This window comes from Scyliorhinus canicula, chromosome 11, assembly GCF_902713615.1.
Source record: "Scyliorhinus canicula chromosome 11, sScyCan1.1, whole genome shotgun sequence".
Lineage (NCBI taxonomy): Eukaryota > Metazoa > Chordata > Chondrichthyes > Carcharhiniformes > Scyliorhinidae > Scyliorhinus > Scyliorhinus canicula.
In genome coordinates, this window is record NC_052156.1 from 89,707,070 (window position 1) to 89,732,902 (window position 25,833).

Here is a 25,833-nt window from a genome sequence, read left to right on the forward strand (position 1 = left end):
GGTACTCTAAATTTATTTTTAAAAAAGGAATGTAAATATAATGAACAGGTTTGTTTCAATCAATGGGTGTTTTTTTCTCAAATTAAAATGTGCAATAGACACATCCAAGGTTATTTTCTTTAATCACAGCAAGGATGTTGAGATCAGCCAGATCCTTGTTGAATTGGCATGGAGGATATAAGGGCAAAGGATGATGGTTGGGAGGGGCATGAGTTGGCATTATGTTAGCATGGAGCTATAAAGGGCCATGGGGGATAGGTAGAGAGCATAGATTAGCAAGGAGGGAATGAACAGGCACAGGTTAAATAATATATAATCATAATCTTTATTAGTGTCACAAGTCGGCTTACATTAACACTGCAATGAAGTTACTGTTAAAAGCCCCGAGTCGCCACACTACGGCACCTGTTTGGGTACACAGAGGGAGAATTCAGAATGTCCAATTCACCTAACAAGCATGTCTTTCGGACTGTGGGAGAAAACCGGAGCACCCAGAGGAATCCTATGCAGAGGCAGGGAGAATGTGCAGACACTGCCCTGACAGTGACCCATACCCGGGTCCCTGGTGCTGTGAAGCAACACTGCTAACCACTGACATGGAGGGTATGAATGAGAGGAATGAATTGGCATAGATGGTGAGGAAGTGTGAGAGATGATGGCTGTTTGATGCTCTACATTATTTAAAGAACTTCCACACACAATGCACCCGGTGCTTCAAGGCTGGCCTTCCATCTCATAATGGTGACCATGAATCTATCACTGATTGCCGTAAAAATTCATCTGGTTCACTAACGTCCTTTAGGGAAGGAAATCTGCAATTCTTACCTGGTCTGACCTACATGTGACTCCAGACCCGGTTTAGCTCAGTTGGCTAGACAGCTAGTTTGTGATGCAGAGCAAGGCCAACAGCATGGGTTCAATTCCTTTACCGGTTCAGGTTATTCATGGAGGTCCCGCTTGGTGATCCTCAGGTGAAATCACCACGAGTTAGCTCACCCCCTCAAAGGGGAAAGCAGCCTATGGTCATTTGGAACTGTGGTGACTTTACTTAAAACAAAGGTGTCAGTGAAAGCACCAGTTATTTCACTCGCTTGATATCTTCATTATTATTAATATTCCCATCAGCACGGCAGCATGTGGTGTAGTGGTTAGCACTGGGACTGCGGCGCTGAGGACCCGGGTTCGAATCCCGGCCCTGGGTCAGTGTCCGTGTGGAGTTTGCACATTCTCCCCATGTCTGCGTGGGTTTCACCCCCACAACCCAAAGATGTGCAGGTTAGGTGGTTGGCCATGCTAAATTGCCCTTTAATTGGAAAAAAAAATAATTGGGTACTCTAAATTTTTTTTTTTAAATCCCCATCAGCAGATAAATATCAGTTATTCAACCTTTTATCTGTTTCCCACATAGAATTCATATTTAAATTAATTCAGAATCAAATGCTTCAGCTGCTAGTTCTTCAAATGATCACTACTGTGAATTTTTTAAAACGGCATTCATCTCCCCCTCTGTGAAATTCTCCTTCTGAAAATTCATCTGGTTATTATGGAGACTAATACATCAGACAATGGGATGGGCCATTCTAGCTGGAGTGCACCCAACAGGATGCTATTATCCTGGGTTGGAGATTCACAAATACAACAGCAAACTCCCTTTTATAGATCTCAAAGACTCCAAAATAACATTTGCTTTTTCTCCCTTGCCAGGCTGCATGCCATGCCGGCTCTACCTGCGCATCTCATGAAACAGTATGGGTCTGCCATTGTATGGGAAAAGAACAGTTTGATCCAGAGCACAGGCTTTGTAAATTTTATACTGCTCAGTTATTACAATAGTTGGCAGCTGAATTAACTCAGTTTAATATCCTAGTATCACAGCAAGCACGTTTCTACACTGTCCAGTTTGTGGACTTGTATAAAGTCTAATGTCAGGAGAGCAACAAGATTGTATTTTCTCTTGTACTGATACCAGGCTTTGTTGACTCACTCTACAAATACTACTTGTTGTAGCAGATGGTGGCTATTTGGAGCCATGTAACTAGGAAGGATGCGGAAGGGGAGAAGATTAGAATAAAGAGGGTGATAGACATATTTTTGACAGACCGGACTGCGGAAATGTATCAAAATGGGACTGATATCAAATGGGAAAAGAAGCCCGAGAACTTTGGAACTGACTTAATGATTGAGCAGTGAAGTTTTTGATTTTCTTATAGGAAAATAGAACTTAGGAGCAGGAGTAAGCCATTCAGCACCTTCAGCCTGTTCTGCCACTTAATAAAGTCATGGTTAATCTCCACTAGGCAGTCTGCTCCCCCATAGTCCTTGACTCCTTTGTCTATCCAGAACCTGTCTAACTGATGTTACGACACTCTGGGTGTAATGAACTCCAATTGGCTTTATTGGTTGGCCAATTGGAGTATGAGCTTCCTCAATGATAGCTCATTGAGGGGGCCCATATAATCACCTGTGTAGGCTTTGTGAGCCAGTCTTAAGTTGACTACAGTGGCGACGAGGTAAACTACGAATTTTGCGGAGACCAGCTGCCGCACTCGGAGGGTAAGCCTTGCCATTTAAAAAATACCAACAGAGAAGGACCGTTTCTGGCACCAGACAGAGTGGGGTAACAACGACAGAAACCCTAGAAGGAGGTGGCAAAAGAGGAATAGCAGGTGGTACACAACCTAGACGCCCCATCCTCCTCCGAAGGGGAATAATTATATAATATTACAACGAAGAAAGCAGAACCCATTAGGATTACCCCACGGGTGAACGGGCGGCCGACAATAATGGAAATAGACACGGGTGCGGCCGTATTAGTAATGGGAGTGGCAGCATTAGGAAAATCAAAGATGGATTCCAGCCACTAACCCTAACAAAAACATCGACAAAACTTAAAACCTACACGGGGGAACCCCTGGAAGTTCTAGGCACGACTCATGTACCTGTGGAATATGAGAAACAATTGCTCAGATTACCGTTGACGATAGTAGAGGGCTCTGGACCGAGCTTAATTGGACAGAACTGGCTGAAAGACCTGAAATTAGATTGGATGAAAATTTTCCAGAGTGGAAGCGGGCAGTTGAGTGGAGTGCTCCAAAAATACCCGGAGGTCTTCCAGGAAGGTTTGGGGGAAATCATAGGCGCCAAAGCAACTTTGCACGTGGACTCAGAAGCCCTTCCGAAATTTTGTCCCACGGGTGCACCCATGCTGGAGCAGAAGGGACCAAATAACCGTAGAAGACAGTCTTAAGTTGACTGGACTGCTAGCAGCACTGTTTGTAGCTGCTCCTGTAATATCGTTATTGTAAATAAATATTGGTGTGGTGACGGAACTCCTGCCTCCCGTGGATTACTACACTGGGCTAGGGCGAGGTCAATTCAAGCCCCACTTGACCCGGAGTTGCAGCACAAGTGAATTAACCAATAATTCTTTGAAAAATGCCCAAAGTCTTTGGTCCTTGGATGGCCAATAATTACAGTCACCAGGTTTGTATGTTTAAACGCAATTACTGTTTATTTAGAACAAGAACTATTAATGCAATATGAAGCAAACACAACTGGTTAACTATTACTCAATTCCTAATCCCCCACTTTAACGTTCGCACACCCTCTGTATACACATGCACACATACATACACAAGACAGTCAAACACAGAGGAGAGAAAATAACAAGTAAAAGGAAAATAGTCTTTGTTTCAGATGGTTGCCTTTAAGCACACCTTCCTTCAAAGTAAGCTTTCTGACCCAAGTCTCTGTTTGCAGCCTGAAATGGTTTCACTGTAGATTCATTCATTTAGATTCTCTGAAGGTTGACAAATATGTCAACTCACAGACAGACAGACAGAGAGTTCGAGTGAGAGAGCGCACACGCAGGTCTTTGTCCCAGTGTTTCCAGGAGTCAAATTCTGCTTTCCTTGCTCTGTGGAAATCATCCCACTCTGACAGAATCCAATCACCACCGGGTAGAATATGGCCTTTTGGCCAATTCATTGGCCACTAGCCAATCAAGCGAACAGAGTCTCACCCCATCTCTCGGGTGCTGAAAAGCCAAGGGTTTTACTGTCCAAAACTAGCACCAACATATACTATGTTGCAACTTCTTGCATTCCTCCTCCTATCTGCTGCTTGATTTAAAGATGCATGTCCATTAAGCATCCATGGATCTAAAATGATAACGGCAAAAAGAAAGGGGAAATAAGAGAATCATCAGACTTACACTGAGCTTTGAATAAATTCAACGACCCAGCCTCCACTGGTCTCTGTTGAACAGAATCCCACAGACCAATGTACCCTTTGAGAGAAAATAAATCTTTGCATCTCAGTCTGAAACAGCAGACCTCATGTTCTCAAACTGTACCCCATGGTTCTAGTCTCTCCCACAAGTGGAACCCCCCCCCCCCCCCCCCCCCCCCCAGCATCCACCCTATCAAATCCCTTCAGGGTATTACATGTTTCGATAAGATCACCTCTCATTCTTCTAAATTCAATGGATACAGTCCCAATCTGTCCAACCTTTCCGCATAATATAAGCCTTTCATCCCAGAAAGGAATCTCGTGGCCCTCTCTGAACAGTTTATAACGCAATTAAGTACTTTTTCAAATTAGGAGACCAAAACTCCAGATGTGGTCTCACCAAGGCCCTGTACACCTGCAGTTAAAGCTTCCCAACTTTTATATTCTATTCTTCTTATAATAAACACCAACATTCCATTTGCCTTCCTAATCACTTGCTGTAGCTGTATACTAACATTTGGTGATTTATGCACCAGGACATCCAGATCCCGCAGAGTTCTACAATCTCTTTCCATTTGAATAATCTGCTGCTTTTCCGTTCTTCTTGCCCAAGTGGACATGTTCACATTCTCCCACGTTATTCTCCATCTGCCAAATTGTTGTTCATATTAGTATACACAAAGTATTTTGTAGGTTTCAATGAAATAACTTCTCACTCTTCAAAACGCCAGAGAATACAGGCCCAGTTTGCCCAATCTCTCCCAGAGCACCTAGAGGAAACCCACGCAGACACGGGGAGAACGTGCAGACTCCACATAAAGTGACCCAAGCCGAGAATCGAACCTGGAACTTGGCTTGGGTCGCTGCCTGTGCAGAATCTGTACCTTCTCCCCGTGTCTGCGTGGATTTCTTTCGGGTCCTCCGGTTTCCTCCCACAAGTCCCGAAAGGCGTGCTTTTAGGTAATTTAGACATTCTGAATTCTCCCTCAGTGTACCCGAACAGGCACCAGAATGTGGCGACTAGGGGCTTTTTACAGTAACTTCATTGCAGTGTTAATGTAAGCCTACTTGTGACAAAGATTATTATTATTCTAAGATCGTCCCGCCATTCAGGGAACAGGTCTGGTGAACCTTCATTGCACTCCCTCTATGGCAATAAGATCCTTCTAGGGTAAGGGGACCAAGACTGCAGACAGCGCTCAAGGTGCGGTCTAACCAAGTTCCTATACAATTGAAGCAAGACCTCACTGCTCCTGTACTCAAATCCTCTTGCGATAAAGGCGAACATTTCATTAACCATCCTAATGGTTTGCTGCACCTGCACGTCACTCTTCAGTGACTTATGGACAAAGAAACCTAGGTCCCTTTGTACAACTACATTTTCTCATTTCTTACCATTTAGGAAATACTCTGCACATCTATTCCTTCTACCAAAGTGGCTTACTCACATTTTTCCACATTATATTCCATCTGCCATGTTCTTGGCCACTCACTAAGTCTGTTCAAGACCTCCTGCTTTTCATTTTCCTCACAACACACATTCCAGCCTAGTTCTGTATCATTCGCAAACTTGGAAATATTATGTTTGGTCCCTACATTCAAATCATTGACATCTATATTGTGAACAACTGGGGCCCCACGTACTGAACATTGGGGTGTCCTGCTGGGCACAGCCTGACAATGCGAGAATGACCCGTTTATTCCTACTGTGTTTCTTCTCTGTTAGCCAATCCCAAATCCATGACAGCACATTGCCTCCTATCCCACGTGCTTTTATTTTGCTAATCAACCTCCTGTGGGGGACTTAATCAAAAGCTCCCACTCCACTGCCAGCACGGGTGGTTCCTCACACTGCTGACATCATTGTTGTGTTCACATTGACCACTAACACCTCATTATCACACTCCCGATCTCATTCGGCATGAGGGAGGCAGTGGAAGCTCAAGGCAGAGTGAGACAGAGGAAGTAAGCAGGAGGCCGCCAGGGTTGGGAGAGGGGCAGTGAGGGTGCGTAACGAGCAAGGTAGTGAGCGGGATGTGGCAGAGAACAGTGAGTAGAGAAAACGAGTGGAGTGATGAATGAAGTGGCGAGTGGGAGGCAGTGTGAGGGTCTGTACTGTCCTGGGTGAACTCTGTGCTGTCCAGGAAGTTGCTATAACATCAGACTGCATCTGCACATGTGCAGGAAGTACTCCCCTCATGTCTTGGTGTCAATAAATGCAGAATATTATGAATCATTTTGTACATTAACAAATTATTTTGCACAAGTGAATAGTTTGGCTTCTATTAAATAACTAAAGTATGAGTTACAATGTGATTGACTTTGTGCAGAAGTTTAATAATGGTTCTGGAAATACAGGCCTCATCCCCAGAAGAGTTGACTTAAAGCTTTCTTTGCAAATTATAGAGGTAAAAAAATTGAACACCTGTTCCTTTTTCTTGGACGTGAATCTGTTACACCTCCTGCTCCCAATCCTCCGCTTCCAACGTTGCACTTGTGACAGTGTTGTGTTCTTCCTGGGTACTTTGTCTTTCACACAGGACGTTGCTGTGAAGCTTCAACTGCATTTTAACAACTTGTCAGTTTGACATTCGCAGTAAACACTGGTTTTGATATCTCTCTCCTCCCCCCCCCAAAGTTTTGTTCAGTTTTTTTAACACTTAAAATAGAAGATGGAAACAACCCAAAAAATACAGTTTTAACACAGACTCTAAATCAGGGGTGGGCAAACTTTTCCGTGCAAGGGCCGCATTCAGAAATTCACAATTCACAAAGGGCCGCATAGTATATTAAGTAAAATAATTACGTCACCCGGTTATGATTCTGGGCGCCTCATATAGAACATAGAACAGTACAGCACAGAACAGGCCCTTCGGCCCTCGACGTTGTGCCAAGCAATGATCACCCTACTCAAGTCAACGTATCCACCCTATACCAGTAAGTAACCCAACAGCCCCCCCACCCATTAACCTTTAAAAAAAAAATTTAAAAAAAAAAAAAAAAAATTTTTTTTTAAAAAAAAATTTTTTTTTTTTTTTTTTTAATGACTTGGTGGGGCGCAGAAATACCTTTGGCGGGCCGCATGCGGCCCGCGGGGCGTAGTTTGCCCACCCCTGCTCTAAATGATCACAAATTTAAGATGTTACTGTCATAGCCCCATGAGGGCCACCGGAAAACTATCACTGTATCACTATCACTATGCTCCACGAGAATTGTGGGACATGTGGAGTATGACCCCCCCAGATCAGGGGCGAAGGTCACCCGCCTGGGGTTCGTTTGGTACTAATATAAAAGCAGCCCAAAGCAGGGACTGGTAAGTTTTGGTCCTCTCCCAGCTGGGAATGATATGTTGCTTTGAGCAGAACTATGAAATAGTTAATAAATCAATGTTTGACACTGGTGTCCTCTGGTTACTAAAGTTACACAATGTGCTTTCTTCACATACCCACTGTCACTTCTATATCTGCATACCTTACACTCAAAGCATGTGTGCAATTGCTTGTACGTATTTAAATTAATTATGTTCATATGTATTTAACATGTTTCTGAAATTACAGAGACCAGACGGACTGATCACCGGGGGCAAGCTGTCCTCGTTTACAGAAACATTGGATGAGGTCTTATCCAAGTTTGGTGTTATACCCAGAACATTTTGTTCCAGTCCTGACTGTCTTGTAGCCAAATCTCAGAAAAGGCTGCATCATTGTCCTGCCCTCCAGCCCTACAACTCATTCCATGTGTCTTTATACTCTTGTATGTTTAAAAAAAGGCTTATTTGAGCCACCCGAACATGTCCAGTCTGAACTGCACAACACTATTCTCGTCATCAACTATGGATTTTGCAGGTGGCTGTATTCATTTTAAAATACTTTGCAGTGAACAGGCAGAAGGAAAATGAACAAATATGGTTTACAATCATCTATTAATCATAGGAGTAGCAAGTGGAACATTGTTAAAAGCAGACAGGATTACAGGACCATCTCGGATTCTAAACCAGGTTAATGTCATGGCCATCGAACTCAACCAAGCCTCCTCTCGCAGCTTGCTGCTCAACAGGCCCAAGAATCTAAAAGTGACATTCGAACATAGAACATAGTACAGTACAGCAAAGTACAGGCCCTTCGGCCAATGATACTGTGCAGACCATTTATCCTAATCTAAGATCAACCTAACCTACAGTTTACAGCTGTACTGGTCTTGACTCATGAATCCCGCATTCCCAACATTGCAACGTGACTTCATTTCAAGAGTATTTGTTGGCTTTGAGCCGGCTATAAAGTAAAATCCAAGTTCTCCTGTCTTTCAATTCCCCCATTAGCCAAGTTGTAGCACCAGCAGCAGAGAATCACCATCAGATACAGAGGCCCAGGCTAATGCTCTGGGGCATCAGTTCAAATCCCACCACATCAGCTGGTAGAATTTAAATCCAATTAATAAATCTGGATTATTAAATTAGTCACAGTAATGGTAACCATGAAACTATCGATTGTGATAAAGACCCATTGGGTTCACTAATGTCCTTAGCGGAAGGAAATCTGCCATCTTTACCTGGTCTGGCTTATGTGAGACTCCAGATCCACAGCAATGTGGTTTGACTCTTTACTGTCCTCTGAAATGGCTGAGCAAGCCACTCAGTTCAAGGGCAATTAGGAATAGGCAACAAATCCACATCCACAACCACATCCCACAAAAAATAAGAAAAATACCAGATCTACTTAACAGCAAACCTGAACAATAGTCTTGACCGTTTCAGAATTTAGATAATCAACTTTAGGAAATCAAGAACAGAAGAACGAGAGCTGCAACAGTCCTTTTGACACAAATGCCTACACCACTACTCAAAAATATCATGACTGATTTTCTGTCTCAGCTACACCTGACCAAACCATATCCGTTATCTCCTAATTCCTCTTGAATCCAAAGGTCATGACAGCAGTGTACCTTGCTTGTGGAGATGGCAGTCATCTTGAACTGTGCACACAAGGACCATCTCCAATGCCCTGAAATTTTGGTTTTGTAGTCACAAAGGAGTCCAGAGAGTTATCAAAATAAAGTATTTACAAGTACAGACCCTGTCGGGACCACTCTGGAGCAGGGTGGCACAGTAGTTAGCACTGCTGCCTCACAGCACCAGGGACCCGGGTTCGATTCCGACCTCAAGTGACTGTGTGGAATTTGTACATTCTCCCCGTGTCTGTGTCGTAACATCAGTTAGACAGGTTCTGGATAGACAAAGGAATAATTCTAGTGCACTCCATATGCCTATCCAATAACCGCTTGAAAGTTCCTAAAGTGTCCGACTCCACTACCATAGCTGGGAGTGTGTTCCGAGATGATCCGGGTGCTCCGGTTTCCTCCCACAGTCCAAAGATGTGTAGGTTAGGTGTAATGGCCATGATAAAATTGTCTTTTAGTGTCCAAAGGTTAGATGAGGTGACAGGGATGGTATGGGGGATTTGGCCAGGGTTGGGTGCTCTTTCAGAGGATCGGTGTAAACTCGATGGTCCAAATGGCCTCCTTCTGCACTGTAGGGATTCTATGATTCGATGCAATTCAGCTCCTACCACGGCCGGCTTTTAAGGCCCCCGAGTTAATTATCCCGCTGAGGGGTGAATATTAATCGGTTCATACCCTTGGGTCTTGTGCGGGCTAACACTTGGAAATGCTGCCAGTCAGAAAAACCTTTCGACTCAATTGAACTGTTTCCTCTTTCCTGGTGAAGGTGAAGAATTTTCTGCCCCTTGCAAACAAGCAAGTAGACAATCAACTAAATGATTGGCACTTGTGGTGCCAATCTTGAAAAAAATCATGTGGCATAGAAGTTTAATATAATATTAATGTAGATCAGCCTTCAGAAGATAACAGGCATAATCTAATCAAATTGCAACAGAGTCCTGAAACAACCGTGCGCAGCCAGATATTTCCTGGCGCTCAAAGCACCAAGGAAAGCCACGCTATCTATCGGGGCTTTGTTGCAACAAAGGGCCTCAGCGGGGAATGCCCCACCAAGGCTGCACTTAATTCCCTTTCCTGCACGGAGGAGCTCAGCTTGCCGGAACCCCTCAGTGCAGGTAGAGATCGGGAAGCCATTTAAAAATGGTACCCCTATCTCTCGACCCCCGAACTCACCAATAAAGGGGTTCCCGGGGCCTTTGCACAGGGAACCCCAGGCCGCATCCTCTGCGCAGGAAAAATGACCACCTAGTGCCCTGGCACTGCTAATCTAGTACCGCCCGTGCCAGCTGGCAATGCCACCTGGGCACCTTTAGCAGTGCTGGGTTTGCCGGGTGGCACCAGCAGTGCCAAGGTGCCACCCTGCTCAGAGGACAACGACCTGGGGGCCTCCAATCTCCAGGGAGCCCCCCACCCCCACCCCACCATGTGCCGTTCTGTTTGTATAGGCCAGCACTGAATGGCACTCGCCAGAGGTCTCCGAGTAAAAGGGGTTAGGTCCCAGGGCTTCGATAGATCAGGTGAGCTGCATATTACAGTGAGACTCGCTGTCTCACAGCAAACAGAGACATGAAAAACTGTTCTCTAACACATGGTTTTTCAAACTCAGGGTCACAAACCGCATGTGGGTCATGGAGCCATCAGTCCCGCTGCCACCACAGTGGTCCTAATCATGGGAGAAGCGCCGGACAGCTGCTATCAGCTTTTACATGGAGAATTGAGGCTGCTGCCCCATTCAAATGGAGATACATAAGGCTGCCTGGTGCCTATCGGCCGGAAGCGACAGCAGAGTGTAGGTTAAATGCCCTACACCTAGGATTGACATGAAGCGCCGTCCAGGGACGTGCTTTTGACGCCAAAACAAGGAGCAGAATTGCTTCGATTTTGCAGTTTAACCCAGAACAAAGAAGTGTAAAGATGATTTCATGAGGAATGGTTTTGTCAATTGTGACATTGCAAGTAAGGGAGGTAAAGCCCATGTGTGTTACATGCAGGGAAGTACTGGCAAATTAGAGAAGTTTCAGAATTTGAAAGAGAAGTGGTGTGTGAAAAGTTCCTTTTGAGGTTGAAACTCCAGAGTCAACTTAAAAGCTCATTCAAAATTAAAGACTATGCTGCTACAGCCTACCTCTAACGCCACATTAAAATCATGCCAAATGCCCACAAGGCTGTCAACATTCTGGTGTAGCATCTCCCAGGAGTATCCTGGTGCTGAGTAAAACAAGCATCTTGTTGCTGTTTCACTTCACAACGACCTAGCACAGTGGGCTAAACAGCTGGCTTGTAATGCAGAACAATGCCAGCAGCGCGGGTTCAATTCCTGTACCGACCTCCCCAAATAGGTACCGGAATGTGGCGACTAGGGGCTTTTCACAGTATCTTAATTGAAGCCTACTTGTGACAATAAGCGATTATTATTTATTATTATTACATGTGCGAGGTTGAATTTTCCATTTTCACAAAGGTGAAGACGGCACAAAGGAACTGGCTTAAGTCAACACTTGATATACGCATTGCCCTCTGCTCCTTTGAACCGGATTTAAGTGAGATCATGCAGGCTCCCCTTTCGCCTAAAGGGTAAGCAATCATGGCATGTGTCTCGAATGTCGGTTGACGTGGGTCCCGAAGGTTGGCCGGCGTGGGTTGCCTGGAAAAATGTTTGCAAAAAACTACTCAACGTACAGGAATAGCAGCTGAAATCAAGGTGGAAATAGGAAACTTGGGAAAAAACCTGCACTTCAGGTTGAAACAATGGATTGATGCATCAAGAAAAATGCCAGTAGAACAATATGAATAAAAGAAATACACCATTTCCAATTAAAATGTACAAACTGATTTCAAATTTAATCCATTTACTCCTACAAGACAGATTATCAATACGTAGCTACACTTTTATATGGGCAATGCTAACTGGTAAGGAAGTAGCAAAAAAAGGCCACTGAATCTAGTGGGGGGCATATTGTCATCATTTTGAAGCTCCTCTGAGGTTTGCATTCATTGGCAGCACAGCCTCAATTTTTTCTAGACAAAAGACCAGCGTGTCCAATTTCAAAATGAGCAGAGTTTTGCAAAGAAAATAATCTATTGTTCTGGTTATAAACCAAAGCATTCTGTTATTTATTTATTTTTTTTTTATAAATGTTTTTATTCAGTTTTCATATTTTATATTGAACAAATTACAAATTGTAAGGAGAGAGAAAAAAAGAAAAAAAAACAAACACGCAAAAATTAACATACATATTCACAGGTAAGCATCTTTGCAGCAGCAACTGCGCCCCCCCCCCCCCCTCAACATGTTTATTTAGTTTGGTTTTGGGCCTTAGCTAGCCATCGAACCCCCGCAACGAACCCGCAGCCCCCCCCCCCCCCTCCCGCTACCTTCCCCCGACTATTCTTCCTCTTGTACATTGGCCACAAATAGGTCCCGGAACAGTTGCATGAATGGCTCCCACGTTCTGTGGAAGCCGTCGTCCGACCCTCGGATGGCAAATTTGATTTTCTCCATTTGGAGAGATTCCGAGAGGTCGGACAGCCAGTCCGCAGCTCTGGGCGGTGCTGCTGACCGCCAGCCAAACAGGATTCTACGGCGGGCGATCAGGGAGGCAAAGGCAAGGGCGTCCGCCCTCCTCCCCAGGAATAGATCTGGCTGTTCTGAAACCCCGAAGACCGCCACTATCGGGCATGGCTCCACCCTCACTCCCACCACTTTGGACATAACCTCGAAGAAGGCTGTCCAGTACTCCACGAGTCTGGGGCAAGACCAGAACATGTGGGCGTGATTGGCCGGGCCTCTTTGGCACCGTTCACATCTGTCTTCCACCTCCGGGAAGAACCTACTCATACGGGTTCTTGTTAAGTGGGCTCTATGTACCACTTTTAGTTGCGTCAGGCTGAGCCTTGCGCACGTGGAGGTGGAGTTGACCCTATGCAGTGCTTCGCTCCAGAGTCCCCACCCGATCTCCATCCCCAGGTCGTCCTCCCATTTCCTCCTTGTTGCGTCCAGTACGGTGTCGTCCCTATCTACCAGTCGGTCATACATGTCACTACAGTTCCCTTTCTCTAGGATACTTGCGTCCAGTAGGTCTTCCAGTAGTGTCTGTCGTGGCGGTTGTGGGTACGTCCTTGTCTCCTTTCGTAGGAAGTTTTTGAGCTGCAGGTACCGTAGCTCGTTCCCCCCAGCTAGCTGAAATTTCTCTGTCAGTTCGTCCAGTGTTGCGATCCTGTCGTCCGTGTATAGGTCCCTGACTGTCAGTGTCCCCCCGTCCTGCCTCCACCTTTTGAAGGTGGCGTCGGTCAGTGCTGGTTTGAACCTATGGTTGTTGCAGATGGGAGCCCTGTTCGACATTTTGGTCAGGCCAAGTTGCTGCCGCAGTTGGTTCCAGGATTGGAGGTTGGCTGTCACCACTGGGCTGCTGGAGTGTTTTTTGGGTGGGGATGGGAGTGCTGCCGTGGCGAGGGCCCGGAGGGAGGTTCCCATGCAGGAGGCCTCCTCCGCACGCACCCACTCAGCTTCTGGCTCCTGGACTGTTATTTATTTTTAAGTCAGTGCCCAAGGATCCACAGTTCCTCTTGGTAGAGAATTCCAAAGTTCACAAAGAGAATTTTTTTCTTTCACCTCCGTATTAAATGGCCGCCCAGTATTCTGAAGATGGACTCCGTCATCTAGATTCTCCAGACGGGGAAGGCATCTCCTCAACAGACCTTTCAAAATGTTACTTGTTTCAATTAGATAATTTCTCATTCTTCTAAATTGGAGGGAATATAAACCTCATCTGTTCAAGGTAAAAGCAAATACTGTGGATGCTTGAATCTGAAACAAAAAACAGAAAACACTGGACAATCTCAGCAATTCTTTCAACGTCTATGGAGACAGAATGGAGCTACCGTTTCGAGTCTGGATGACTCTTTGTTAAAGCTGGAGAGAACGGGAAATATGATGAGATTTATACTGTTGTGGGGGAGCCCCGTGGGGCAGATCAGCAATTAGTGGGACAAATGAAGATGCTGTGGACAAAACGTCAAAGGGAATGTAAATGGTGGCGATAATGACAAGCAATGTGTTGATAGTGGAGAACGGTCGCACATTGGTTAGCACTGTTGCTTCACACCTCCAGATTCTCAGGTTCGATTCCCGGCTTGGGTCACTGTCTGTGCGGAGTCTGCATGTTCTCCGTGACTGCGGGGGTTTCCTCCGGGTGCCCCGTTTTCCTCTACACGAGTCCCGAAAGACGTGCTGTTAGGTAATTTAAACATTCTGAATACTCCCTCTGCACCCGAGGGGGCTTTTCACAGTAACTTCATTGTAGTGTTAATGCAGGTCTACTTGTGACAAGAAAGATTATTATTATGAACATAGAGATCAGGTGCGGGATTCTCCAATAATGGGGCTATGTCCCCACGCCCGTGAAAAAACACGCGCGAATCACTCTGGACTTACCTGGAGAAAGTCCAGGGTGATTCTGCATTTGCAGGGGAATAACAGGGCCCCGTAGTGCTCCTCGTAGCTCCAGCTGCCAATCGGAGCCCTGCACTTCCTGTTGGGGGTCCGCGCATGCTCCCGGAAAATCGCAGGAGCGGCGTCGGACCCGACCTCAGGTTTGACGCCCATTCTCCGCCCCTGCGCCGGGCACGATTTCAGCGCGGAGGCTCGGAGACTCCTGCCCGAGAATGTGTTAATGGCAGAACAGGCAGTAAGCAGTGTGTCGAGGAACAACTTGGAACAGGAGGCTCTAGTGAGGTGGGGGGGCTGGTGGGAGGAGGGGAGACATTGGTGAGGGAATGATGGATCAATGGCAGAAATTAGAATAAATCGATAGAAATAAAAATGGCGGGGGGCGGGGTAAAGGGGAGAGTTTATAGGATGAAGTTGCTGAACTCAAATGTTAAGTCCGGAAGGCTGTAACGCTTCTAATCGGACGATGAGGTGCTGTTCCTCCAGTTTGCATTGTGCTTCACTGGAACATCTACTCAATCTCTGCACATGGGACAATCCCCTCAATCCAGTAATCCGTCCAGTCAGCCTTTGTTGCACTAATTTCAAGGCAAGGATATCCTTCCTTAGGTACAAAATGCTGGGTACAAAAACCCAAAGTGTACACAGTACTCCAGGTAGGGCTCACCAAGGTTCTATATAATTTTAGCAAGACTTCTTTATGCTAATACTCGCATCCTTTTGTCATGAAAGGCTAAACCTATGGAACGGGATTCTCAGACCCCGCGCCGGGTCGGAGAATTGCTGGCGGGCCGCGCGAATCGCACCACACCGCCCAGACGCGATTCTCCATAGAGTGGAGAATCGCCGCCATTGGGGCCGGTGCGGCGCCGTCGCGGGCCGCTCTACCTTGCCCCCCGCGATTCCCCGACCCGCATGGGCCGATCGGCCGTAAAAAACAAACCGAGTCCCGCCTGCGCCGTTCTAACCTGCTCTGAGCCAGCAGGACCTCGCCGTTGAAAGTCGGGTGGCGGCCTGTGTGTGTGTGTGTGGAGGGGGGAGGGGGGGGGGGGGGGGGGGGGGTCCGACCCCGGCGGGGGGTGCCTCCAATGTGGCCTGGCCACAATCGCCAGCCTCGGTGTCTACCAGCCTCCTGTATTCCGCGCGGCCCCTGTACTCCTGCGCCATGTTGGGACGGGGCCGGCGCGGACAAGGGAGACACCGCGCATGCGCGGAAATCACGCCAGTGGGACTGCGCATGTCTGGGTGTGCGCCAGACCCTCTGCACATGCGCCCATCCCCCGGCGCCCATACCACGGCCAGATCAACAGCTGGAGTGATGTGAATCGCCCCAGCGCCCTGCTGACCCCCTGTAGGGGCCAGAATTGCTGATCCTGGGGCCGTGTTGACGCCGTCGGGAAATGCGACGGCGTTTCGAACGGCGTCAACACTTAGCCTCAGGATCAGAGAATCCCACCCATGATTTGCTTTTCTAATTCCTTGTTTGTACTTGCATGCTATCTTTGTGATTTGTGAACAAGGTCACCCAGTTCCTTCTGAATGGTAACATTTCTTAATCATTTATGATATTAAAATAAAGCATGCTTTTCTATTTCTTATACAAATAGATAACTTCACATTTCTCCACATCTCATTCCATTACATTCTTGCAGACCCGCTTAATCCATCCAAATCATTTTGATTCAGAATTCCAACTTCTGCAATAGTTTGCTTTTGCATCCGTCAAAACGTTTCCCCCATATACAGCCTCCTTTTTAACTGGAGTCTGGAGCACAAGTTGGAAATTTCACCTGAGCTCTGGGTGGTGGAGCTTTGCTGCTGCTGTGAACAAAGGCATCATAGGGAGTTGTCATGGTCATGCGACCACTTTGAAACTGGAACAGCTCAAATGAATTGAAATAATTTGGTGGAAAATGTTAAGTGCGAAAAATCTGGATCTTTTGTACAGACAAAGCACAAATAAGTTTCAGAACAGAAGTTATTTAGGATGAGGTTATTCTTTGTACCATTTAAAGGCCTAACGACAACAGAGCTGGTGAGAGGGGTCGGTGAAGGAGCACTTTAATAACCCAACCTTGGATATTGGGACTGAAATTAGCCAGCGAGAGAAAACGAACATCTGCTCAGGCGCTGCTTTCTTGACTTTGTACTGGTCCCTACGTTAAAGCTACTAAATGATTATTGGCTGTGAAAAAACACTCATGACTTGTAAATAAAGTTGCCATAGTCCCAGATGACCATAGGTTGCTCTCCTCTTTGAGAGAGAGTTGATTGGTGGTGATTTAACCTGCGGGCTACCACACCTCAGGTGAGGGGAAAGATCGAACCTCAGCCAGCACGCAAATTAAACCCGCGCTGCTGGTTTCACTCTGCCAGCCAACTGAGCCAAACCACACCCCTCCCCTTGACTTGCACTACAGCAACAACTGATTCAACATGAAGTATAAATGCAGTGCAAAAAAATAGGGAGGGAAAGAAAATATCGATAATAATCATGTAAACAACTGAGGAGAAGGCATATGAATTTTTGAGGAAAAGCAAAACTATTTACATCAGGATTTCTAATGGGGCAGGTACATTGAAATATATCTGTACCATTCAGGATCAATTTGATATACATATTTCTTCACATTGTTTCATTAAGTGTGTTGCTGCAACAGAACCAGACTAAAAACATTCAGGAACCACATTCTACCCACAGGGCTGACACGCCAACTCTAATTAAATGTATTGCTGGAGGTTCCACCCTATGAGTTGTCCCCAAGTTCAGGCCTGGCTGGTACCAAATCCAATCCTTGTGATACACTGCCTTCCGACACCAATTGGAAACCAAGACGACTCATTACCCAATTGGATGATGTTTGATCATCAGCCAAAAAGCCATTTTTCCTCCCTCATTTTCAATATTTTTATCTCTCGTAAAGAGAAATGCTCGAAGAAAAAGAATAAATTCTTCAGTGAACTACCTTCCTTTTACTCACAAGAATTCTGACAAAATCAGAGGTTTCTCTTAGTTCTGCTCATTGCCATCTCTGGGCAAAGAAACCACAGCTGATGACTCAATATAAAGATATAATTTGCATCTAACAATTTATCCCTGCCTATTAATGATCCTCTTGAAAGCTCATCTGCCATCCATATAGCCTGACATATAGTACAGATAGATGAAGGTCCAACAAGGAATGTTGTTGCACTGGGTTCCATATCCACAGAGTCTTGTCTAATATTACCTGCTTTCAGGCTGCCAGCCAAAAGAACCACTCCTCCTCCACCTACCTCCTGCCAAAACTTGAACACCAGCCTCGCTCTGCCTGTGCAGCAATAGTTAAAGCCAGGGAAAGGTAAGAGATCGAGTACAGAATGACAGGGAGAAAAACAACTCAAAAAGAAAAGACTCCTGAAACTGGAATGGATAGGAAAACACCCAAAGCATTTTGGACTGAAGGAATATGCCTGGTAGGGTAGGGAATCACAAGTTGCTTTTACATTTCACACTGTGCGAGACAACAGATTGGTGCTGCTGGTTTTCCTGGTTGCTCTTGGCAAGTCCTGGCAGTTTTGCATTTGTATTTCAGCCGCTGGAAACCAGCACCCTCTGGGTCTCTAACAGTGGAAAAGTCAACTGCAAGGGATTGGAGAATATGGGGATTTGAGCTTGCACAGGCACTGATCGGCTGTTGAACTGCAGTCGTTTTGATGTCTAGTTTTATAGTTGGTTCGAACAATTTCTCATATTCCTGAAACTGCTCCTCAGAGTAAACCTGGATATCACGTATACTTTGTCGACCAGCGGTTAACTAGTTCAGCATCTGCTTATGGAACCACAGCAAGAAAAATACAAACTCGCTCATTTCCTTGATTCACACCGCAAACATTTCTCACAATTCAACAACGCCTTGCATTTATACAGAACTGTCAATGCAGAAAAAGTGGCCCAAAGTACTTCAGAGAGATACAAGGAAGAAAAAAGCTGACAAAGCAGAGTGAAGAGACAGGAACCTACTTTTATACAATGCTCCTCGATTAAAGGATGGCTGCAGAGTATTTTACAGGGTGGAGATATGCACCCTGACCAGGAAATAAAAGGATTGCAGGGTGGGTGGAACCAACTGCGTGCCCAACTAAATAGATTCTTAAAGGAGTCTTTTGACATTGGCAAAGTAAAATAGTTATGGAAGAGATTTCCAGAGACTAGAAACACAGCAACGAATAGATCAGCGTCTGATCGCGAAACAAAAAAGGGGGTCAGGAGGCAAGCCGTAATCCAGCATTAACAAATCAGAGAATAGGGTGGCACGGTGGTGCAGTGGTTAGCACTGCTGCCTCACAGTGCTGAGGATCCGGGTTCGTTCCCAGCCCCGGGTCACTGTCCGTGTGGAGTTTGCACATTCTCCCCGTGTCTGCCTTGGTCTCACCCCTAAAACCCAAAAAGATGTGAAAGGATAGGTGGATTGGTCATGCTAAATTGTCCATTAATTAGAAAAAAAAATGTATCGGGTATTTTAAATTTATTTTAAAAAAGCAGAGAATGTGGCCAGGAAATCTCACCCAAATAGGGGAAGATGAGGCGATGGAGGTATATGAAAATAAGGATGTCATTTTAGGGATGTGGGGGTTCAGCTTACAGAGTTTTGCACAAAACAGGCTTCGGGCCACAAAGTTCTGAAATTTGTGAAACTTAGTTCACTTCAGCGGTTGGTAAACATCTGCATTTAAAAAAAGTTTCTTATTTTAATATTTACAAATTATGATAATTACCTCCTTTGTTCTGTACTTCCAACAGTTAGCGATTTAATCCAGTTAATACTCTGCTGGTCAATTATTTGTCTGAAGACAACTACAAATATCTTAGCTAGGTATTTCTCACAGCGAAAGATAAATGGCAGTGAAAATAATTGTGCTCTTTTGTTGCTTACCTTCCAGAGTGACCAACCTTTAAGAATCTGATGGGATTAGTGTCTGCCTTCTGCACCTGCTTCCTGCAGATGTTCTGGATATTCAGGGTGTCAGAGGAATTCCAATGGATAACATATCCCAATAGTTACAGCGTCAGTCAGGGCATCAAAGTCAAAGGAGGCACGCATGCATGTTCAATTTCCCTGCCCAGCATCACAAAATACTTGGAGTTCCTTTACAGGAAAGAGACCAAGCATTAATGGGTCTCTGCCCACCAGCTTTCCAGGGTCCCTGTTAATTAGTATGACTTCCTTGGCAATGATTTGAGGCCTTTTCATTCTTCACCCACACCACCAACAACCACCCACATGCCTCCCCTTTCGAACTTCACGTTCCCACAGGCATATGAATTTGTGCTTATAGTAAGGGCCAATGAACAGTTCAACAACATTATTTCAGGCACAGTATGGTTAGTGCAGAATAAACCAATGCTTTACAGCCAATACATAAAATAAAATTAACTCTTAATGCCACTACCAGGAAATTAGACCATTAAAAGCAGTCGCAATGTAGTTACGATTGGATATAAGTTTGTAGCACAGAGCTCACGGAGACAACTAAAAGAGCGATTAATGCAGCAATCTGAAAAAAAAAGTGTCAATTCTCCTCAGGAAGGAATGTAGATAAAGTAACTGGGCAGAGTGGTATACGTGAACTATGAATGCTTTGTCGTCCCAATGAGGGGGAAAAAGTGCATTCAGCAAAATTAACATGTCTCAACTGGAATGAGTGAACAAAGTGGAAAAAAACAGATAGCCAGCAACTGGCACTTTCAAAAGTATTAACTTCATAGTCTTCCAATAGTGTCATTGAATAGTTTGTTCTAAAACATTACCCTCTGAAATCACCACCTGGAGATGCTGTTTAATATGCAAGCTGGTTGGTGGGAGCTTGCGCATAAAATGGACATTATATATTCCTACTTAGATACAGAGACTGTATTGAGCCTTTCCTATCACATAGAAAATGGGTCAGATATAGAGTAATGAGCCTGGCTCTCTGCTGTAATCCGCGGGAGGCAGGAGTTCCGTCACCACACCAATATTTATTTACAATAACAATATTACAGGAGCAGCTACAAACAGTGCTGCTAGCAGTCCAGTCAACTTAAGACTGGCTCACAAAGCCTACACAGGTGATTATATGGGCCCCCTCAATGAGCTATCACTGAGGGAGCTCATACTCAAATTGGACAACCAATAAAGCCAATTGGAGTTCATTACACCCCCCCCCCCCCCAAGGTCCGAGGAATTCCTGCCAGCTGGCATTCCTCTGAGCTTCTTCCTGCTCCTCATGTCTGGGTCTGTCACCTCTGTGTCGTCCGCCGGGTCGTTCTCCGAAGTGGGCGGGGTGTATCTTATAGGTGCCCATCTTTTCCTTGACGACCACCTTGGAAGTTGTTCTTCCTCCTCCTCGGGGAGAGGTGTCGCGGCGGCCTCGTCGAGTGTGTCCATCTCCGACTCTGATGACTGGATGACGGGGTCTGGAGAAATTGCTCGGGGCTGGGGTGTGGGTATCCTTTCCGTCTGGGCTATCCCAGCTTGAGGCGGTCCTGCTTCGCCTGCCTCCAGGTGTGGTTCTAGGTGTTTCTTGGTCTAGGTGTTTCTTCAGCACCTTACCTCCTATTGAAACCTCATAGGATATGAGCCCTGTTTGGGCCTCTACCGTGCCTTTGACCCACGTTTGTCCATTCCCATAATTCTTGACCCAAACCGGTGCCCCCACCTGGAAATATCTCTGCTGCCGACTATTATCATGCCCCCTGCGTTGGGCCTCCTGTTGTTTCTCCACTTTCCCCATTAAATTTGGGAAAAGGAGACTCGGCCTCGTTCGCAGCCACCTTCCCATTAAGAGTTCAGCTGGCGGTATGCCCGTTGTGGAATGCGGTGTGGTCCTGTAATCAAACAGCCAGCGGGAGAGATTTGTGTCTATTGACGCTGCCGGCTGCTTCTCGAGTCCCGCTTTAAGTGTCTGGACCGCTCTCTCTGCCAGGCCGTTGGTCGCTGGATGGTAAGGGGCTGTTTTGATGTGACAGACTCCGTTTTCCTTCAGGAATTTTCCAAATTCCCCACTTGTGAATGCCGTTCCGTTGTCCGACACCAATATCTCCGGAAGTCCATGTGTTGCAAACGAGGCCCTGAGCTTTTCAATTGTGCTATGCATGCGTGGGTTCAAATCCCATCCTCGTCGCCACTGTTGTAATCCACGGGAGGCAGGAGTTCCGTCACCACACCAATATTTATTTACAATAACGATATTACAGGAGAAGCTACAAACAGTGCTGCTAGCAGTCCAGTCAACTTAAGACTGCTCACAAAGCCTACACAGGTGATTATATGGGCCCCCTCAATGAGCTATCATTGAGGGAGCTCATACTCCAATTGGCCAACCAATCAAGCCAATTGGAGTTCATTACACTCTCAATATCAGAAAGCAGAATCACAGTTACTCTTCAGTTACTCTTATAATTTCAGTGAGGGCAACTGACAATGTGTGTTAAATTAAGAGCAGTTTAATGCTGTGCACATGCACACAACATAATGAAATGAATGAAATGAATGAAAATGGTTTATTGTCACGAGTAGGCTTTAATGAAGTTACTGTAAAAAGCCCCTAGTCGCCACATTCCGGCGCCTGTCCGGGGAGGCTGGTACGGGAATCGAACCGTGCTGCTGGCCTGCTTGGTCTGCTTTAAAAGCCAGCGATTTAGCTCAGTGAGCTAAACCAGCCCCTAGTAGAGCGAGATGACCCAATTCATTTCACATGGTGTCCGGGAGTTTTGAAGAGTGAGAGATGATCTCCAAAATTCTTATGGGCCTGACATGTTTGATACTGAGAGAATGTTACCCATTGAGTGAACAATCTAGAATTCACAGTCTTAGAATAAGGGGGGGGTCAACTATTTAGGACTGTGATGAGAAGAAAAGTCTTCATTCAAAAAGAGTTATGTCCCAGAAAGCGGTGGATGCTCAGTTGTTATGTATATTCAATACCAAGATTGATAGATTTGGATACCAAGGGAATTAAGGGATATGGGGATAGTGCATGTTGGTGGCGTTGAGGTCAATGGTCATCCATGTTGGATAGGCTCAACATATCGATTGGCCTATTAGAACATAGAATTCCTCTCTTCTGTCTTGGGCAGTCACTCAGGGTCGAGGATGACTTGCTTCCAATCTGGGGAGGTGGGTTCTGCAGTGACTGAATACTCCAATCCTGGATCCGCAGCCTTTGCCACAGGTTTGGCAGCTGGTGCTTGATGAGGTGAGTGGGTGGGACGCTCGGGGTTCTGCGCTCTCCTTCCTGTTTTATGTTTGGCCTCAACGTGATGCACCCTATGCCGCTCAAGGTGGTTGGCACCTTTGCAGATGTTTTTTCTCCAGTATGTGCGCTCTAAGGCTAGCGATTCCCACATGCCAATGGGGATGTTGCATTTATTTTTTCAGAGGTTTTCAGAGTGTTCTTGTAGTGTTTCCTCTGCCCTCCTAGTGATTGCTTCCCATTGCAGAGCTCAGACTAGACTCAGACTTGTTTCTGGAGTTTTGTGTGGGGCAAGCAGACAATGTGGCCGGCAATCGCAATGGTCGAGCATGACCAGTACATCGATAGTGGAGATATTGGCCTGGGAGAGGACACGCATGTTGGCTCGCCTATCCTGCCAGTGGATTTGCAGGGTTTTGCGAAGGCAATGTTGCTGATATCGCTCCAGGGATTTGAGATGTCTTCTGTACATTGTCCATGTTTCTGATGCATACAGGAGGGCGGGGACCACGGCTGTTCTGTAGACCATGAATGTGGTGCGAGAGTTGAGGTCTCGGTCTTGAACACTCTGTTCCACACGCATCCGAAGACTGCACTTGCGCATTAGAGTCAATGTTGGATTTCATGGTCATCGTCTGCTCATGCCGGGGCAACATGGTGGCGCAGTGGTTAGCACTGCAGTCTCATGGCGCCGAGGTCCCGGCACTGGGTCACTGTCGGTGCGGAATTTGCATATTATCCCGTGTTTGTGTGGGTTTCGCCCTCACAACACAAAGATGTGCAAGGTAGGTGGACTGGCCACACTAAATTGTCCCTTAACTGGAAAAAATTAATTGGGTGCTCGAAATTTTTTTTTAAATGTCATGCCAAGAGAAGGCTCCCGAGGTATGGGAAATTATCTATATTGTTCAGGGGCTCAATGTGAATCTTGATGGTTGGGGGAGGGGGGGGGCAGTTTTGTGTCGCAGGAGCGGGCTGGTCGAGAACCTTTCTTTTCTAGCTTTTTAGTCGGAGGCTCATTCTCTCATATGCCTCGGGGGAGGGACAATTTAGCATGGCCAATCACATACCCTGCACACAGACTCACACAAACATGGAGAGAATGTGCAAAGTCCAAACAGACAGTGACCCAGGGCCAGGTTTGAACCCAGATCCTCAGCACAGTCAATCTCAACAGATTGGCTGCACCGTCAACATCGAGTCTGCACTGACCCTCTGAAAGAGCTCCCTACCTAGGTCCACTCCCTATCTTACCCCCATAAACCCAACTACCATGCACATCGTTGGACACTAGGGGCAATTTAGCATGGCCACCTAACCTGCACATCTTAGGACTGTGCACCCACTGGAAACCCACACAGACACGGGGAGAAAGTGCAAACTCCACATAGACAGTGACCCAAGGCCGGTATCGAACGCGGGTCCCTGACACTGTGAGCAGCAGTGCTAACCACTGCGCCACTTTATTCTTGCTCTCATTTCTTATGTTTTTACAGCAAAAAGGCTTCCCATCAGGTCTGCATCTGAATCGAAATTCCAGAGATGAAAAGAAATTGTCGGGCATGTTACCACTAGTCTCCTCGTTTACTGGTAATCAGATGGAAACAACATCTGATCGCTCTAAACTGGTTTGGATCACTACACTCAGAAACTGTCTGTTCAGGGAGTACTGCTTCTCATAGAGATGTCACAATAAATTCTCATGCTGTCAACATTTAGGAATCATTAAAAATAAGATAGAAGAGGGCAGCATGGTGGCGCAACTGGCTAGCACGGTTGCCTCAAGGCGCCGAAGTCCCAGGTTCAATCCCGGCCCTGGGTCACTGTCCGTGTGGAGTTTGCACATTCTCCCCATGTTTGCGTGGGTTTCGCCCCCACAACCCAAAAGATGTGCAGGGTTGGTGGATTAGCCACGCTAAATTGCCCCTTAATTGGAAAAAATGAATTGTTTACTCTAAAGTTATTTTTAAAAAGACAGAATTATCTGCATTTTTAAGGTAGGAATCCTGTATTTTTACGTTTTGAAAAAGGTGGCTCAGCCAAGGCTGAGTTTCATTAGAATTTCCTCACCACACTGGACTCTGCGGGCAGATTTCCGACAGAGAGGAATCCTGGCCTCCAGTTAGCAAATCTGTTGAAAATTCCAGCACCCTATGTAATTTATTTCCTGCTGGCAACTTAATGTGGGCACTTGGCTCTCCGGAATGAATCGAATGCCTGTAAGCAACATGGCACCTTCCCCCGCTCCTGGGTGGAGAGCATTGAGTGTTACCATTCAACATACGCAGATAGGAAAAAGCAGGATGGGGTGAGAAAAACACAACACCTGCAGATTACAGGAAGCACGGCACTCTACCAGCTGCCCTCCACTTTCTAAATGTCACCGGATGTTTTTGCTCCATGTGTAACAGGATTGGGGGGAAATAAACACTTTGATAGATTCTGATTGGCGGAGATCTTTTCAGAATTACGATGAGACTAATCCTCCTCCCACTCTTATTTTTTGGAATTTGGTGTTTAATTCAGTCTTTGCACTGAAGTTGCAAAAGCTTCCTCTCACAGGGGAGGGAAGGAATGGGATGAGAGAATAGAGACAGCAAGCGAGAAGCAGAGAGAGAGAGGCAGAGAGGGAGAGGCAGAGAAAGAGCGAGAGAGGCAGAGAGAGAGACAGAGAGAGAAGGGGGTTATAGAGAGAGGGAGGCAGAGAGAGAGGCAGAGAGAGAGAGAGGCAGAGAGAAAGAGGCAGAAAGAGAGAGAGGCAGAAAGAGAGAGAGAGAGAAAGGGTGTATAGAGAAAGAGAGGCAGAGAGAGAGAAAGGCAGAGTGAGAGAGGCACAGGGAGAGACAAGGGGACAGAGAGAAAGAGGCAGAGGCACAGCGAGAGAGACAGGCAGAGAGAGAGAGGAGCAGAGAGAGAGAGGAGCACAGAGAGAGAGAGTCACAGAGAGAGACAGGGGAACAGAGAAAGAGACAGAGGCACAA

General features: G+C 46.1%; 1 protein-coding gene across 3 annotated transcripts in view; it reads right to left on the bottom strand.

Moving 5' to 3' along the window:
• Window positions 1–25,833, bottom strand: part of LOC119973183 (testis-expressed protein 264 homolog) — a 463,785-nt gene that overhangs the window by 341,177 nt on the left and 96,775 nt on the right. The window contains exon 1 of one of the 3 annotated variants that reach the window (XM_038810830.1): window positions 18,639–18,684. The exons of the other annotated variants lie outside the window; for them this stretch is intronic. The gene's annotated coding sequence lies outside the window, so the exon portion shown is untranslated. Of the gene's footprint in view, window positions 1–18,638; window positions 18,685–25,833 lie in introns of those variants that run through there. 3 annotated transcript variants of the gene reach the window in all.